The following is a 15,990-nucleotide window of genomic DNA, read 5'->3' as shown; positions in this document are numbered from 1 at the left end:
AAGCATTTGTTGTACACACATAGGCACATAGGCTCACATGCATCAAAGCAAAAACTGGTCGCAAACGGGCAGATTCTCAGAATCTGCCCCTTTGTGAGCGGTATTTTTGCATTTGGGATGCATCATCCCAAATGCAAAAATCGCAATTTAAGTAATCTCTAAATTGCGATTTCTTAAATTGCGATTGCATTTAAGGAATCTCAAATTGAGATTCCTTAAATGCAAGGCATTAAAGTAAAAAAATTAGCGATTTCGCTAATAGGGGGAGCATATTACCATGAAGTTGAACTTCATGGCAATTTGCAAAAACTTTGAAAAATGCACTAAAGTGCATTTTTCAAAGTTCCATTTTACACACACACATATGCCCTTGGGGCATGTGTGTGTGCAAGATGTACTCATATGCACATTTCAGGGGTGCAACAGGGTGTCCTTTTGACACCCTTGGACCCTTGAAATTGTATGAGCAATTTGCGATTCTCTAATTGAGATTCGCAAATTGAGACTGTCTTCCCATTCATTCCTATGGGCCTCTAGGCCCATAGGATTAAATGGGGAGGTATTCCTTGATTGCGACTCGCAATTTGCGACTTGCAATTAAGGAATGTTTAGAAATCGCTATTTTTTAAGCGATTTCTACATGCATAGCCTTTTGCTATTCCTTATTAGCGAATCCTTATTTTTCGCTAATAAGGAATTGCAAATGGCATTGTTGATGCATGTGCCAGATAGGCAATAAATGAGACACACACTAAAACTATAAATCCGAGATCGAACACTAGTTTATATATATTTTGTAAAACCAAGAACTTTGCTCAAAAGTAAGTACTGTTTTTGTTTGCAATTTTTACAGGTAAGTAAACTTTTTAAAGTTGTGCACCTTTAGCACAATGCAATCCAATGGAGAGAAAAGCCATATATACATAACAGTAAGTACAGTCAGTTTAAGGGGTTCATGTCTTGGTTTCGGGGTGTAGTGGGTCAAGGTCCAAAGTACTAGCAGCAATAGGTGATTGTAGCCGTTGGAGACAAGCAGCTGGCAGAGGCAAAATCAGGACAGCTGGGCAACTCACAAAGTGGGTCTAAGTGATGCTGATGTCCCTAGATGTCTGCTTGGTCATGGTGCAGTGAGAATCCGGATTGGACTCCAATCTGTTGGTGTTTGGTGCTGGCATCCCATACCTTGGGTATTGGTGCTGCATGCCTCCGGTTGGCTTTGGTGTCTTCTCACTTGGGGGGGGATACAGATCTGACCCTCCAAAGCACCTCTTCTTGGTTGTCTGCTGCACTGGTCAGGCCGGTGTGCAGCAAGACAGTAGACCAGACTCTGCTCTACGGTGCCTGCAGACTTCAGGGAGTAGCTCCTCTACTCCAAGGGAAACTGAGGGTGATTTTTGAGGTGCAGGCAGGCTACCCAAGTGTACTGGGGTGGCCCCTCTGAATGCCCCAAGAACTCCCTCAGATAAGATACTTTTAGGCTTCTTATGTGGTTGACTGTTTATTTAGTACACGCTTGTCACAACGGGGGACGGGTTCGTCAATACTCTTGATGTATCTCAAGGGAGTAAAAGCAGTCTCAAATAGAAAGGGTAGAATGTCCTCTCCTCTTGTCTCTTGTTCCTATAGTTCGCTTCACAATGGGGTGTAGTCCTCAGGAGGGATGAAGAAACCCAAAAGAAACAAAACAAAACAGATGTTCAGGCTGCTGCATTTATGACTTAGATGGCGGAGCTAGCCACGGAGGGAGATGGCCGCGGTCTGAGCGAGCTCCTCTCCGACGCCTGAACTATCCTTTATTATCCTGCAAAACAGTACCTCAAAGACATGGAAAAGTGAGAACTGAACCTGCGCAAGCACCGGGTACCTCTACGAGCTGTAAATTCCGACACTAAAGCCCACTACAGCTTGAGGAGCGGCACGCAGCAAACTAGGGCCTTGCCCGGAGAAAGTGAAACTAACGCTGCGGACTGCCGTGTGAGGAGTGGCCACGACGCAAAGCACGCAACGCAGCTGCTTGGAGCGGACTAGGTCGGTGCGATCGGGACATAGACTTTAAGGGTGCCCAGCGGCGACGCGATGTTGGCAACCTGATCTGGGAGAACTGCTGCGACGTGCGCTGCAGAGGCGGTGCTGACAGATGGACAGAGCGAAAGGTGCCAATATAAAGAAATAAGTGGCGGGGATATATTGTGCAGAGGTGGTTGGCTGCAGTGCAGGCTGTACCGGTCAGGCCTAAAACAAAAAACGGGAAGCGCTGCACTGTGAAAGGTAGGAGACACGCCACTTGCATCCAACACACCACGCTGGGAGGAAGCTACGTGGTCTGTGCAGGTGAACGCTGCCGCGGAACACACGAGGTCCCACTACGGAGCTGCGGGTACTATGCATCACTGTACATGGCGGGAGAGCCTGGGTGCCGAAATAACCCTGCATGCCTATCCTTGTGTGCCCTCTTGGCAGCAGGCTGGTGACCTGTTTGATCAGCGCGTGGAAAGGTTGAGGGCCTGTTTCTGCGGTCCTCTGCTGGGACCCGAAGTGCACCGCATCATCCTCACCTGGCCCTTGGGTTTCAAGGGCATCTCCTGTTCCTCCAATAGACGGATCAGAGCTGGCACAGGGGTGTGCCTACCGTGGTCACCATCAGCTACAATACAGAGGTGCTGTACAGAACCAATACCTGACGGTGAGCTGGGCTTTTCAAGCAAACAGTGCAGGTTGCCACACTCAGATTGACCTGAAACAACAGTTTGCAAGTCCGCAGCGGTTGGGAGAGGAGATGAGAGGCATGACTGGGTAACCTGGAGGTCTCCCTACAGTATTACTCTGCAAGTGAGAAGATTGCTGCGCCTGGATCTCGACCCGGCGGGTGGCTGGCGCTGGGTTGTGTGTCTGCTCGTACCGTACATAACACGTCCCACATAAGGTGCATTCGTGCTGCTGTGGCTTCTGTGATTGCCCCCACTCTGCTTCCGTTTGGACACAACTCCTCTTCACAGAGCCTGATGTTGGGGATAGGAGATACCGGCACCATGGGCAAGACAGACCGTAATCAGCCCAAAATAACCATTGAACAGGCGAAAAAACAATAGATCACGGAGCGGAAGACCAACCATTGACGCAAGTGACGACAGGTGAGGCGGGAGGGGTAACAAATGATGACGTACAAGCTATGTTCACCACGATCCAAGCCACACTGACAAATATTGATGATAAAATAGATTCTCTGACGTATAGAGACGACTGGATGTCTGAACACCTAGATAAGCACACGGAAAGACTCGATATGGCGGAGCGCAGAATAGCCGAAAACAATCAGGTTTAGATGGACATGAAACAAGGCAAAATGGAGAAACATCTAGCGGCCATAGCTGCGAAAGCGGAGGACTTGGAAGTGAGGTCCCGAAGAAACAATATTCGCCTAACGGGTGTATCGGAAACGACAAACACGGGATCAATGGAGCGATTTGTTGAACAACTGCTCATCTCCTTGCTGGGGCGGAAAACGTTCTCAGAAATATTCATAGTCAAGAGAGCACACAGGTCCTTAGCACCAAAGTCGCCTGCTGGCTCGAGACCAAGACCGATCATAGCACGAATTTCAAATTACAGGGACAGAGATGCGGCACTTCGGCAAGCCAGAGAATTGGGCAAATTGAACCATGAAGGAATGGATATTTCCCTCTATCCCGACTTCACAGTATCCGTTCAAGAAGCAAGGAAGAAGTTTGGCCTGGCGAAACAGAAACTGAGAGATTAAAACATACAATATGCTATGTTATATCCTGCTAGACTCAGCGTCACGGATGACGGGAAATCAAGGATTTACAATGAACCCCAGGACGTGCTGAAATTCCTCCAACAGAAAGGTCAACGGAACACACAGAGGAAATCTCCAAGAGGTGATCAGGAAGAACAATCTACTACATCAGACGTTGAATGACTGTGTATTGTATGTATTGGGGATTGCCCCGTCATGCATTCGGACTGCAAGGAGCCGAGTAGTGCAGTACTATTTTGGGGAACAGTTGCTACATGGCACAGGAATATCAAGCTTCTGACATATAAACAAAAAAGACTGCGGCAGTTGTCCGCGGTCTGGTGCGCATATTTTCTTTTGGATGTGACGAAGGCGCACCCATCATTAGAGCTTGATCGCGGGACATGGAAGCTGTGTGTGACTAGATAAGTCAAATGATTGGACTTGGTCGTTCCCTACTTACGCAATATTAAGTACAACCTAATAGTTCATTTTTGGTCTCTGGTTCAAATGTTTCCCGAGCACTGGTGACTAATGTCTCACTAGTAATTATTTGTAGGTGTGATGCAACATGTTGAGTTTCTGGTATATAAGTTGACAGGGCGTCTACCCATGTGGGGATTTTTCCACAAGAAATGGGATGGCAGCTCTCGCCCTTTAGTGTGAACCACACCAGTTCATTCATTGTTTTTTTAATTTTGTTTTTGAGGGCGGGAGGAGACGATGGGCAAAATGGTAAACCGATCTGGGATTGGCTCCGCTACACGGGATAGGGCGGAGTGGGTGGAGGGCGGGGGTTGGGAAAGTAAAAGAAATCTGGTCGACATTGAGAAACTATACATTCATTTTTTTAACTACACTTGGAATTCACAGCGGGGGAGGTTTCAGTTTGGGGAGGACGATAGACATGGCTGATAGTAACAAGAATACCCGAAAACTAACGTTCATAACGTGGAATGTTTGTGGATTTCAAAATCCGCAGAAAATACGTAGAGTACTGGCATACTTTTATAGACATGATATTGATGTCGTCTGTATACAAGACCAACAAAAAGAGGACACTGTTCCAAGAACAGTGTCCTCTTTTTGTTTGTATGTAATTTTGGGAGCATGGACACTGGACCATTAATTGGCTCCCTGGTTCCCTTTCTTCTGTTTTTGATATAGTCTGTATACAAGAAGCACATCTTACATCTCTCACGGAAGCTAGGGTGGGTACGAGATGGGCGACGTATCGTATGGCGTCCTCATTCTCAACGTATGCTAGAGGGGTGCTGCTGTTAATTAGGCGCAGTACTCCATTCCAACCTCTTCATACAATTAAAGACGACCAAGGTCGGTACGTAATAGTACATGGAAATTTTGGGGGTACCATACTGACAATAGTTACGTCCTACGGTCCAAACAATGATGATCCCTGTTTTTATGCAAACATATGATCTAAACTTAGAGAATTACCGAGCACGACCGTAATATGGGGAGGGGATTTTAATACATGTCTAGACCCAGCCCTCGATAGGTCGACTGGTAACGAAAGGTATGGTAAACAAGCAGCTAAAGTACTACGGGAAGGCATGGACACGTGGAGGAGGACTGACATATGGAGACTAAGGCACGGAGGACGCAAGGAGGGTACATGCACGTCAACGACACAAAACACATGGTCTAGAATAGACTATTGGCTGCTCACACAAGATGCATGCACAAGGACAAAGACGGCTGAACACCTACCCAAGACACTATCAGACCACTCACCTGTCCGCCTCGCGCTAGAAGTCCCTACATATGTACCTAGGCAATTCACATGGAGATTGCAGGGAAGCGCCCTTTTGGACCCTGTGTTTTGCAGTGAACTGCAACAAGCCATAGCGGACTATTTTGATTTTAATTCAGGATCAGTGGATAGTGCAGGGTCGCTATGGGAGGCATTTTAAGTTACAATCAGGGGTCAGTGCATTAACAAACATGCTGGGATTTTGAAGGATATTCAGCAACAATTAAAAATGATTGAAAGAGATATTACACAACTTGAGGGAGAACATATACTAACGCAAAACCCCGCGTTGCTAACGAAAATAAGGGAAAAGATGGACGATTACCAAAAGTATGCTGCAGACGAGATAAAATATAAATCACGTAGATTCACAGTGCAAACTTATGGAGAGGGTGGTAGACTGGGACGAGCCTTGTCAAGCAAAATAAAGCTGGCACCCACAGCGTCCTACATAACACAGATAGTAGATGAAGGCAATCACACACTATATGATACCTCATCTATTTTAGATTGCTGCAAGAGCTATTATTTTCAACTCTATGAAACAAGAACCAATATCACCCCAATAGAAGTTAATCGATACTTACAAGATGTCGCCCTTGCATGGCTGTCAGACACTCATCGGAAATTCCTAAGTCATCATATCACCAAAGATGAAATCATAGATGCAATAAACTCTCTACCAAATAACCAGGCACCTGGCCTGGACGGGCTCCCCGGAGAGTTTTACAAAGAATACCGAGATTTGTTGATGCCACATTTAGTCGAGATGTATGAGGAAGCATACGAAGAAGGCAAACTTCCCGCCTCACTAAGAGAAGCCCTCTTGGTGGAGCTTCCCAAACCGGACAAGGACTTAACTAAATGCGACTCTTACCAGCCATAATCTTTAATCAATATTGATGTAAAGATTCTAGCGAAAATTATTGCAACCAGGATACAGCTCCTGCAGGAGAAGCTGGTATTGCCCGATCAAGCAGGCTTTGTACCAAATCGATCCACTACTCACAATATACGCACTATCTTTGCACTGTACCACCATTTAGACCCAGAGCTCCCAGCGGCGGCGGCCCTACTAGATGCGGCGAAAGCCTTTGATTCAGTTCGATGGGTGTACATGTTCACAGTGCTGGGCAGAATGTGCTTTCCAGAGCCATTTCTGAAATGGATAGAACTATTATATAATGAGCCCATCGCCAGAGTTAGAATAAACGGGCACACATCGGCTCCCATCAACATAAGTCGAGGGACGAGGCAGGGCTGCCCGCTTTCACCTATTTTATTCACGTTAATATTGGAGCCCTTAGCCTGCAAGATTCGACAGGAACACTCGGAAGCGGCACTGCAATTTCATCTCCGCCCCCTCAGCATCTCACTATATGCTGACGATATGGTGCTTTTTACTCGACATCCCAATATACATTTAAATGAACTTATAAGGGAATACGTACGGTTTGAGCAATACTCGGGGTTACGAATAAACTGGGTTTATAAAGTCGGTGGTCATACCACTTACATTGGCCACAACACAGCCGAACTTAGACTACCCTCTGAAGTGGCACACTGACCCGGTAAAGTATTTGGGCATATGGATACATAGGGATTCGGAACTGGTGATAAGGGAAAACTATGGCAGGGCGATGACTACAATAGAAGAACAGATAGACAGATGGATACGGATGCCCCTTTCGCTAGCAGATAGGATAGCTTTGCAAAAGATGATTGTCCTACCTAAATTTTTATATTTATTTATTAATTAATATTCCTACCTGGCTAACACAGGCACTGTTTTCTAAACTGAGAACTTCCATGCAGATGCTAACATGGGCGGGAAACCAGGCCAGAATAAGCTGGGACATACTGACGAAACCGTACTACAAGGGCGGTTTTGGGGCACCAGATCTCCAAATATATTTTTATTGTGTCCAGGCACAACATGCTCACTATTGGCTACAACCACATGAGTACATACCACATGTGTCAGTGGAAAGGGACAGTGTATTGATAGCCTATGTGTCGGACCCAAAGTACTTTACTCACAGTGACAGGATTCAAACAGTGCACTGTACCTCAAGAGCATGGTATACGCTAGCACGTCGAGCGCAAAAACTTCCCATTTATGCGTCATCACTCCCTAACGCGCACCACCCGAAATTGTCAATCACGCAGAGAAAAATATGCTACAGCTGCTAGGCAAAATGAAGCTATCCACTATGGCAGATGTTTTCCCGCACGGTAGATTCATCATTAACCCATCATTAAGCATAAATAATACACCCATGAAGCCGTTTGCTCATCTGCGGTTGCAAATAGCGACCAGGGAGCTATACACTTCATTTCCGGAAGAACCACCACAATTGCAAGCACTGCAAACACTATTAACTACACCTAGCCGCCGGAAATTAGTCACACGCTTATACAACGCGCCACAATCAGAACAAGGCAGGATCGTGAACAGGTCGCTTAATAAATGGGAAGTGCTAATAGGCGACAAAATAGATGAACGGGATTGGGAATATAGTTGCACGCAACTACAACTGATGACGCCAAACTGCAATTTGCACATAATACAAGGCAACCACGGCACCATTAAGAGCCTCAATCAGTGCTGCAGCGAGACTCATCACTGGTTCTAAAAGAAATGTACACATCTCACCGCCCTCAAATCCCTGAATTGGCTACCCCTGGAAGCCAGAATTCATTTGAAGATAGCGTGTATGACGCATAAAGCCATGCACCACAAAGCACCCAGATATCTAACACAGAAGTTGACGATCTCTGGTGGGCTCAGATCTTCTAGAAGTGCGGAAAACTTAATACTAAACCCACAGAGATTCAACAAGAAAAAAACATATAACCGTACCTTCTCAGGGATGGCACCAAGAATTTGGAATGCTTTACCACCCGAAACCAGACTTAACCCCTCTATTGTCTCCTTCAAAAAGGAAGTAAAATCAGTTCTCATGGCCAAATTCACCTGAGTACGGTCCAAAGAGTGGTGTTGATCTTTTATAGCGTTGCCATTACCCGAACTAGGACAAGGGACCATCTAAGTAATTTGGACTTTCCTTCGTCCTGTTTCCTGACGCAATGGGATAGAGTCCCGATGTACCTGACCACTTTGTTTGTGCAACATGTTTCTGTATAGATGTTACAATTTGCCTTTTATTTATGTATAAAAACTCTATTTACTGTTAAGCGCTCTGATACCCGCAAGGGTCTTGTTCGAGCTCTATAAAACTTTCAAAATAAATAAATACAATAAATAAATACACTTTAAATTCCTACACAAATTTTATTATACCCCGATTCAATTACACAGATATGGCCTTCGATCACATGACAAGTGTTATAGATGCGAAACTCTACATGCAGACTTCTTACATATGGCATGGGCATGCCCACAGATACACAGATATTGGCAAGAAGTTACGGGAGCACTTACCACTATGTTTTCTGAACTGATACCAAATGCCTCATTTGTTTGCTTGTTAGGTATATATAAACTTAAACCTGCAAAAAGAAGGACATTTTTGGCCGTAGCGCTTTTGCTAGCTAAGTGCTGTGTTGCTATCAGATGGGGTAGCAAACGTCCCCCCACCAGGTTTAAAGACTGGCTTACGGATATGTCATATTGTAGAGAAACCCTGGAGGTTTACGCGGAAGAATTACCGCAGGCATCCAGACCTAGAGATTACTGGGAACCCTTGATGCAATATCTTCAGCTTATACAGGCGGACGGGTAAAAATAGGTTATTGGCAAGACAGAAGAATATATGACACCTGTGTTGGCTTGCTGGTGAGAGGAGAACAGATGTAATGTTTAAACGTGTGTCCAGAAAATGTATTAAATTATATTTGTAAGTTAGTGCACTTACGGAACCTTGAGACAGGCCGGGAAATTCGAAGTGTGATGATATGTATGTTAACTTCCCCAAACACCGAAACAAATGACTATTGATGTATAAATGTGTTGCAACTTTATACCACAAACAGCTGTGATATGATAAACTGTGATATGTATTTTGTTCGATGTTAACCGGAACCAATAAAAAATAAAATAATAATAATAATAATTATGACTTGGGGGCGGGGGGGGGGGTGGAGACCGTGCTCCTTCATCAGTGCCCGTATCCGTGGAGTGCCTAGGTGCAGGGAATATCAGTGTTCAAGACGGCGTGGCCTGCAACCCCGCCCACCAACCTTTAAAAGAAAAGGAACTTGCAGAGGACACTTACCTGGGTCCACGACGCTCCAGGGCCGTAGTGACAGGGTATCCAGCCTCCGCTTCCCTTCTGGGAGTACTGGTCTCTAGAGCCGTGCTCCAAGAGTGTTCCTTGACTCCTGGGTCCTCCTCTTCTTCCCGCGGGACGTTCACGACCTCCGGTGACTCTCCTCCTTGCACCTTGCAGGTCTCAGTCTTCGAGTTTTCCTCTGGTTCGTTCCTCTCGTGTCTCTCCTCCTCTTCTCCCCTCTCCTACAACAATGCGCCCTGCGTGGTCCTTCTTCCTTCTTCTTGTTCATTCGCTGTTGCAGTTACGCTCCCACGACGTAGCCGATTGTGTAGATCAGGTCCCCCACTTCTGGGATGGTCCACATCTGCCGTCATGTTGGAGTTGCCGCGATACTCGTGGCTGTCACGGTTGAAACCCTCACACCGAGGCTTGTGGTAGATCTCCAGCTTGCAGGACGAGTTATTCTGTCACGATTGTTGAGAGAGTTGTGAGTAGGGAAGGGTTTGCGCCAAAAGTTCACAGTTCTACTGCAGTTCTCGCCAGGCGGTGACTCTTCTTCATCCTTCTTCGCTTGGTTTTAAGGGTGCCACCTAAATTTAGGGGCATTAAGGGGAGTGTCAGGTAGCCGCCAAAGGGCTGCCTACCTTCAGGGTGTCTACACCCTCTATATTCCCACTTCCTGTGGGAAGTGGGCATGACCATGACCTTAGAATGCTAATTCCATCCAAAGCAAGATGGGGCAATCTGAAAAGGTGGTGTCCACATATGCAAGGCCACCTTAGGGGTGGTGCTGGCTTGGTGTTGGATAAACCTCCTAACTTATTAGTTTTCCCGCCTGTCTTGCCACCAAAAGTGGGGCCTGGAAAGGGGGGCGGGCATCTCCATTATTTGGGGTAGCCGGGGTCACATAACAAAGGCGGTGGAAGCCTTTCAAGCCTCTCACCTTGGAATGCAGATCCTGCGTGGAGGAAGTGTAAACACCCCTAGCCAGAGCAGGCTTTGTTCCTGACCTCTGAGAGCATAGGCCCTCACCTCAGGGGGTCAGCAACTCATCTGTGGTGGCAGCCTGGCCAAGACCAGTCTGTCTCCACAATAGCAGTCGGCAGGATTTCAGGGGGCACCTCTAAGGTGGCCTCTGGGTGTATTTATAAATAAATTCCTCACTGGCATGAGATGTTTGGTACGAAACATCGGGGGTACAGTGAAGCCATCATGTCACTGGGGGACTCACAATCAAGAGTGTCCAGCCCATATGCTTGTTATGGTTTCCCTGTACACTTGTGATATCTAAGAATTTACTTATTTATCACAGGGACACATCCACTCAAGCAGACATGCCCACACATGAAGTATAGTGCACCCTGCCTTAGGGCTGTAAGGCCTGATGTAGGGTGACTTACCTAGACCGCATGCAGTTTTTTGCAGGCATGGCACACAGGGATGTATGCCATGTCGACTCTTCACTTTTATCTGCACCAAGACACTAGGCTGCAATGGCAGTTTGCATGAGCTTGGTGAGGGGTTACTTAGGGTGGCACAATTCATGCTGCAGCCCTTAGAGACCCTCTCTAGTCCCAATACCCTGGGTACCAGGAGTACCATTTACCAGGAACCTCCATGGAGCCTAAAGTGGTGCGGTTCGACTTGGCCCTTTTTGCAGGGTCATCCTGGAACATTTTGCCTTCCTTCTGTATTTTTTCTGACCTGTTGTTAGTGGTTTTGTGACTCTGGGCACTTTACCACTGCTATTCAGTACTAAAGTGCATATGCCTTCCCTGTAAATTGTTGTTATGGATTGGTGATTCCATGATTGGCATATTTGATTTACTTGTCAGTTCCTAGTATAGTGAACTGTGTGTGCCCTGGGCCTGTAAATCAAATGCTGCTAGTGGGCTGCAGCATTGATTGTGCCACCCACATAAGCAGCCCGTAAATGTAACCCTGGCCGGCCATTGCAGTGCCTGTGTGCAGTCTGGTACTACTTTGTCGACCTGGCAAGTGCACCCACTTGCCAGGTCCTAACCTTTCCTTTTCTTATATGTTAGTCACCCCTAAGGTAGGTCCAAGGTACCCCTGTGGGCAGGGTGCATTGTATGTGAAATGTAGGACATGCCCTGATGTATGTGGCATGTCCTGATAGTGAAATACTGCCAATTTCCTTTTTCACTATTGCAAAGCTACCTTCTCCAATAGGACATAATGGGGAGTTTGTTTATAACATCTTATAAACATAATTGCCCCTGGGAATAAGGTGGGAAAATGAAGTTTGCTATGCCTGAACTCAGAATGTTAAAATGCATCTTTTAGTGAGGGTGATTTTGCATTCTATGTTTGAAAATAACACTTTGAGAAAGTAGGTATTCTCTTGCTTAGCAATCTAGTGTGCCACTGCTAGATTTGTGTATTGCATGTATGGCTTTTGGATGGCAGGGGCTGGGTGGAGCAGTGCCTCCAGAGAGCCTGATGAGTCTGGGTTGGGCTGAATAGACCTGGGCTGCAATTTGAGTAGGGGGATGAGATTTCATTTCACCTGAATGGGCCTGGTCGGCCTTCCACAATGCTGTCTCCATCTCCTGCCAGGAAGCTGCACCAGTGAGGACAGAACTGGTTTTGGCTGGGTACAGACACTCTCTGCCTTCAGAGAAGAAAGGATTTTGTGTAAAAAAGAGGGGCCCAGACATTTAGATCACTTCTGGGAATCAAGAGGAACTTTTGCCAAGGAGAAAAGCCGGAGAAGCTGAGGAGGAATACTGCCCCTGTGCTGGTTGCTGTCTGGGTTAGCCTGCAGTGGCTACTTGCTGCCAAGGACAGGAGAAAGGACTTTGCTGGTTACTGTGTCCCCATCTTCAGGAAGATCTCCAAGGGCTTGAAACTGAGCTTGCCTCCTGTTCCGAAGTGTCAGGGACACAAAGACTTCACCACCAGCTCCACTGAACTTCCTTGCTAGGAGTTCTGATCTGCAAGAGGTGCCTGCTGTTGTTTTGGACCTCTAGAGAACTGTTTTCTGCTGGAAGCTAGAAAATCAACGCAACATCGAGGAAGCGTGACGCATCCGTACCCCTTTGTGATGCATCGCCGAAGAAACCGTCACAGCGCCTGCCGTGGCTCGAGAAATCGCCGCACACCGCATCGAGTGCAGCAATCTATGAAGTCCGAGATCACCGCACCATTTCGGACGTAAGCCCTGCTGTGCAGCTGCAAGAATCCAAGCATTGTCCTTGATCGTTGCATTGCATCGAGGCGCCAAGTCTGTTGCATTGTTGGGGGACGCAGTGAGAAACCGATGCATCACCTCCCAATGCAGTAAGAAACCGACGCATCACCTCCTATCCGGTAAGGAACCGACGCATCACCTCCCCTGCAGTAAGGAACCGAGGCATCACCTCCCCCGGAGCAAGGAACCGATGCATCACCTTCCCACAGGTAAGGAACCAACGCATCACCTTCCCTGCGGCCCGTTTTGTTTGTTTGCGTGACGCATCCAAGGTACTTTGTGTGAAAAGAGTCACATCTGCAATTTACTTTGAACTTAACTATTTCTACCATCTGAAAGGCATATTTTTATTTCTGTATTGTGGATTTTTGTCGTTTGGTCTTGTTTTGGTTTAGATAAAGATTACTTAGTTTTCTAAACTGGTGTGGTGTCCATTTGTAGTGTTTTCACTGTATTACTGTATGTGTTCACAAAAGCTTTACATGCTGCCTCTGAGATAAGCCTGTCTGCTTGTGCCAAGCTACCAAGGGGGTGACCAGGGGTTATTTTAGAAGTGTATCTCCCTTACCCTGACTAGAAGCAAGGTTCCCTATTTGGACAAGGATACCTACCTCAGCCAACTAGAGACCCCCATTTCTAACAGATGCCAACTGTGGAACAATGGTACAGTTTAGGGAAAGAACACTGGTACTGGGAGCTGGTTAGTAGGAACCCAGTACACTTTCAGTCAAAGTTGCACAAAATACCAGGCAAAACGTGGAGGATAACCATGTCAAAAGGGCGCTTTACACCAGGCAGTTTAAAACTGCACACACAGGCTGCAATGGCAGGGCTGTGACATGCTTAAAGAACTGCTTAAGTGGGTGACACGGTCAGTGCTGCAGGCCCACTAATGGTATGTAATTTAAGGGCCATGGGTACACATAGTACCACTCTACTAAGGACTTATAGGAAAATTAAATATGCCAATTGGGCATAAAACAATTTAACCATATTGAGAGGAGGGAGCACAAGAACTGTAGCACTGGTTAGCTATGGCAGAGTGTGCAGAGTCCTTTAGTCAAAAATGAACTTAGTAAAACAGGAGGGTTGAAATCAAAACTTTAGGGAGTACACCATGCCAAGGATGTCAGGTCTAACAGTCAACAACAAATTTGTCACTTTCTACCAGTCCAGGTTCAGCTCATGGTTCAAGAGAGAGATGACTACCCTGTAGGTACTTGATGACATCTACCAAATCATTTGTGAAGGAGATTGCTGTCTTCCTGGACATGGACCCACACAAGACACACAACAGCTAGCTATCTACCACAAAGGCCCACTTTCAGCTTTGCCAGTACATCCAAAACCAGCCTTCAGCATCCCCTGACATTCCTGTACACTCTGCCAATGTATCTCCATCTTAGCCTGTAGCAACTGGAGGCTCCCGGCTCTTGAGTCACTTGCTGAGGAAAAAAAACATATTTCATCAACCCCCACACTCTGCACCTGAGCAGCTACAGGAGCTGCAGTGCCGTTGTGGAGTTTAATATGAAGGTGCTATTTGCAAGTTATATTGCATTTAGCTTGCATCATGCACGGTCTTCATCGAAAAGATGCCTCAAGTTTCTCCCACCGTGAGAAGTTGTACGGGAAAAAGAGGATGAAAAATTTATATTAGTGATAAATTTATATAGCACGAATGATAGATCTGCCTGGGGAACACTTGAAGTCATGCCAAAGCAATAGCAGCTAGGCATAGCCAGCAAGGCTTCAGTTAAATGGGAGAAGTCCTATGTAAACAGAGAAAATGCCACGAGTTTGTGTAAGATATCATGGGAAATGGATTTTCGCTTGGATGTCCAGTGGGTAACAGAGTCCCATGGTAACCGCTAGACTTCCTCTTTTATTCGCTGCTCAGGACAGTTAAGTATATCCTTTCTTACTCTCCCATTTTATGGTTGTATTACGACTATTTATTCATATATTTTAACCTTAGTTTGCAAGGTAAGTAAACTTATTCCTACCCATAAGGTTTAGACTTAAATTACCCTATCAGGTAAGTTTTTATTCCTTTTCAAACCCTTCCAATTTATGGTTGGGCTACCTTTTTCCTTGTTTCTTTCGTAGTTTTTCATGCCTTTATGCCTCATTTGTTAATATTTGTTAAGATGTCTACCTCAAACGCTTTCAACAAGCGTTTCATAACCAATTGAAGCATATTGAGATTTACCATCTGATTCTGACACGAGTAACTGAAGCGGATCGTCACCGCATCGATATTTACATGTTCTTTCTGACTGAGTCTGAAGCGGATTGACACTGCATCGATATTTATAGTTTCGTTTCCCTTAAAGAAATAATGTACGAGTTACTTACTGAAGGAAAACACTCCTCATGCCGCCAACGTTAACTCCGTAGCTCTCAGTAACCTTGCTATCTACTTCCTCGTCAGGGATTGTGACCCGCTCACCAAAATGAGCGGTCACACCCCTCATATCGTATCGTGGGTGACCCACAAAGCAAATATATTGGGAAACGAAGCAAAAGAGGCTTGTTTGTGCTCGCGCTGTGGGTTCCTATAGCAACGCACAGCGCGGACCTAACGACAAGAGCCTTCCTCTCTCCTCGAAGCCTTTCAAAGGAAAAGAGCAGAAATTTAGGACTTTTTACAGATAAGTCCTACGGGGAAAGTGTAGTTTGACTATACTTACAGCCCTGCTTATTTTAAAAAAATAAAAATAAAAAGGCTTATACCGCTTATACTAAAAATGACAGAGGCTAATGAGTCTAATGACATTGATATGTCTAGCAATTTACAAAGCCTTACTGAGAGCTCCTTAATGAGTCTCTTCGAAAAACAATTTAAATCCTCATTAAAGGAAGCAGTTGAAGCGGCACTGATTAAAAGAAAGAGGAATACCCCTGAGGATGACTCCCTTTCTTCAAGTGATGAGGACCCCCTCCTAAAAAGGACGGTAAGGTGTTAAAAAAGACAAAACACCTAGAAAGTCAAGAGAAAGTTCGCGTC

The 15,990-nt window shown here is 45.9% G+C and overlaps 1 long non-coding RNA gene across 1 annotated transcript in view; it reads left to right on the top strand.

The window, feature by feature from the left end:
* Positions 1-15,990, top strand: part of LOC146799593 (uncharacterized) — a 142,891-nt gene that overhangs the window by 122,523 nt on the left and 4,378 nt on the right. The window lies entirely within an intron of this gene.

Source organism: Triturus cristatus, chromosome 9 (genome assembly GCF_964204655.1).
Source record: "Triturus cristatus chromosome 9, aTriCri1.1, whole genome shotgun sequence".
Classification (NCBI taxonomy): domain Eukaryota; kingdom Metazoa; phylum Chordata; class Amphibia; order Caudata; family Salamandridae; genus Triturus; species Triturus cristatus.
The sequence above is the reverse complement of the archived record's forward strand: the minus strand, read 5'-3'. Positions and strand labels throughout refer to the sequence as shown.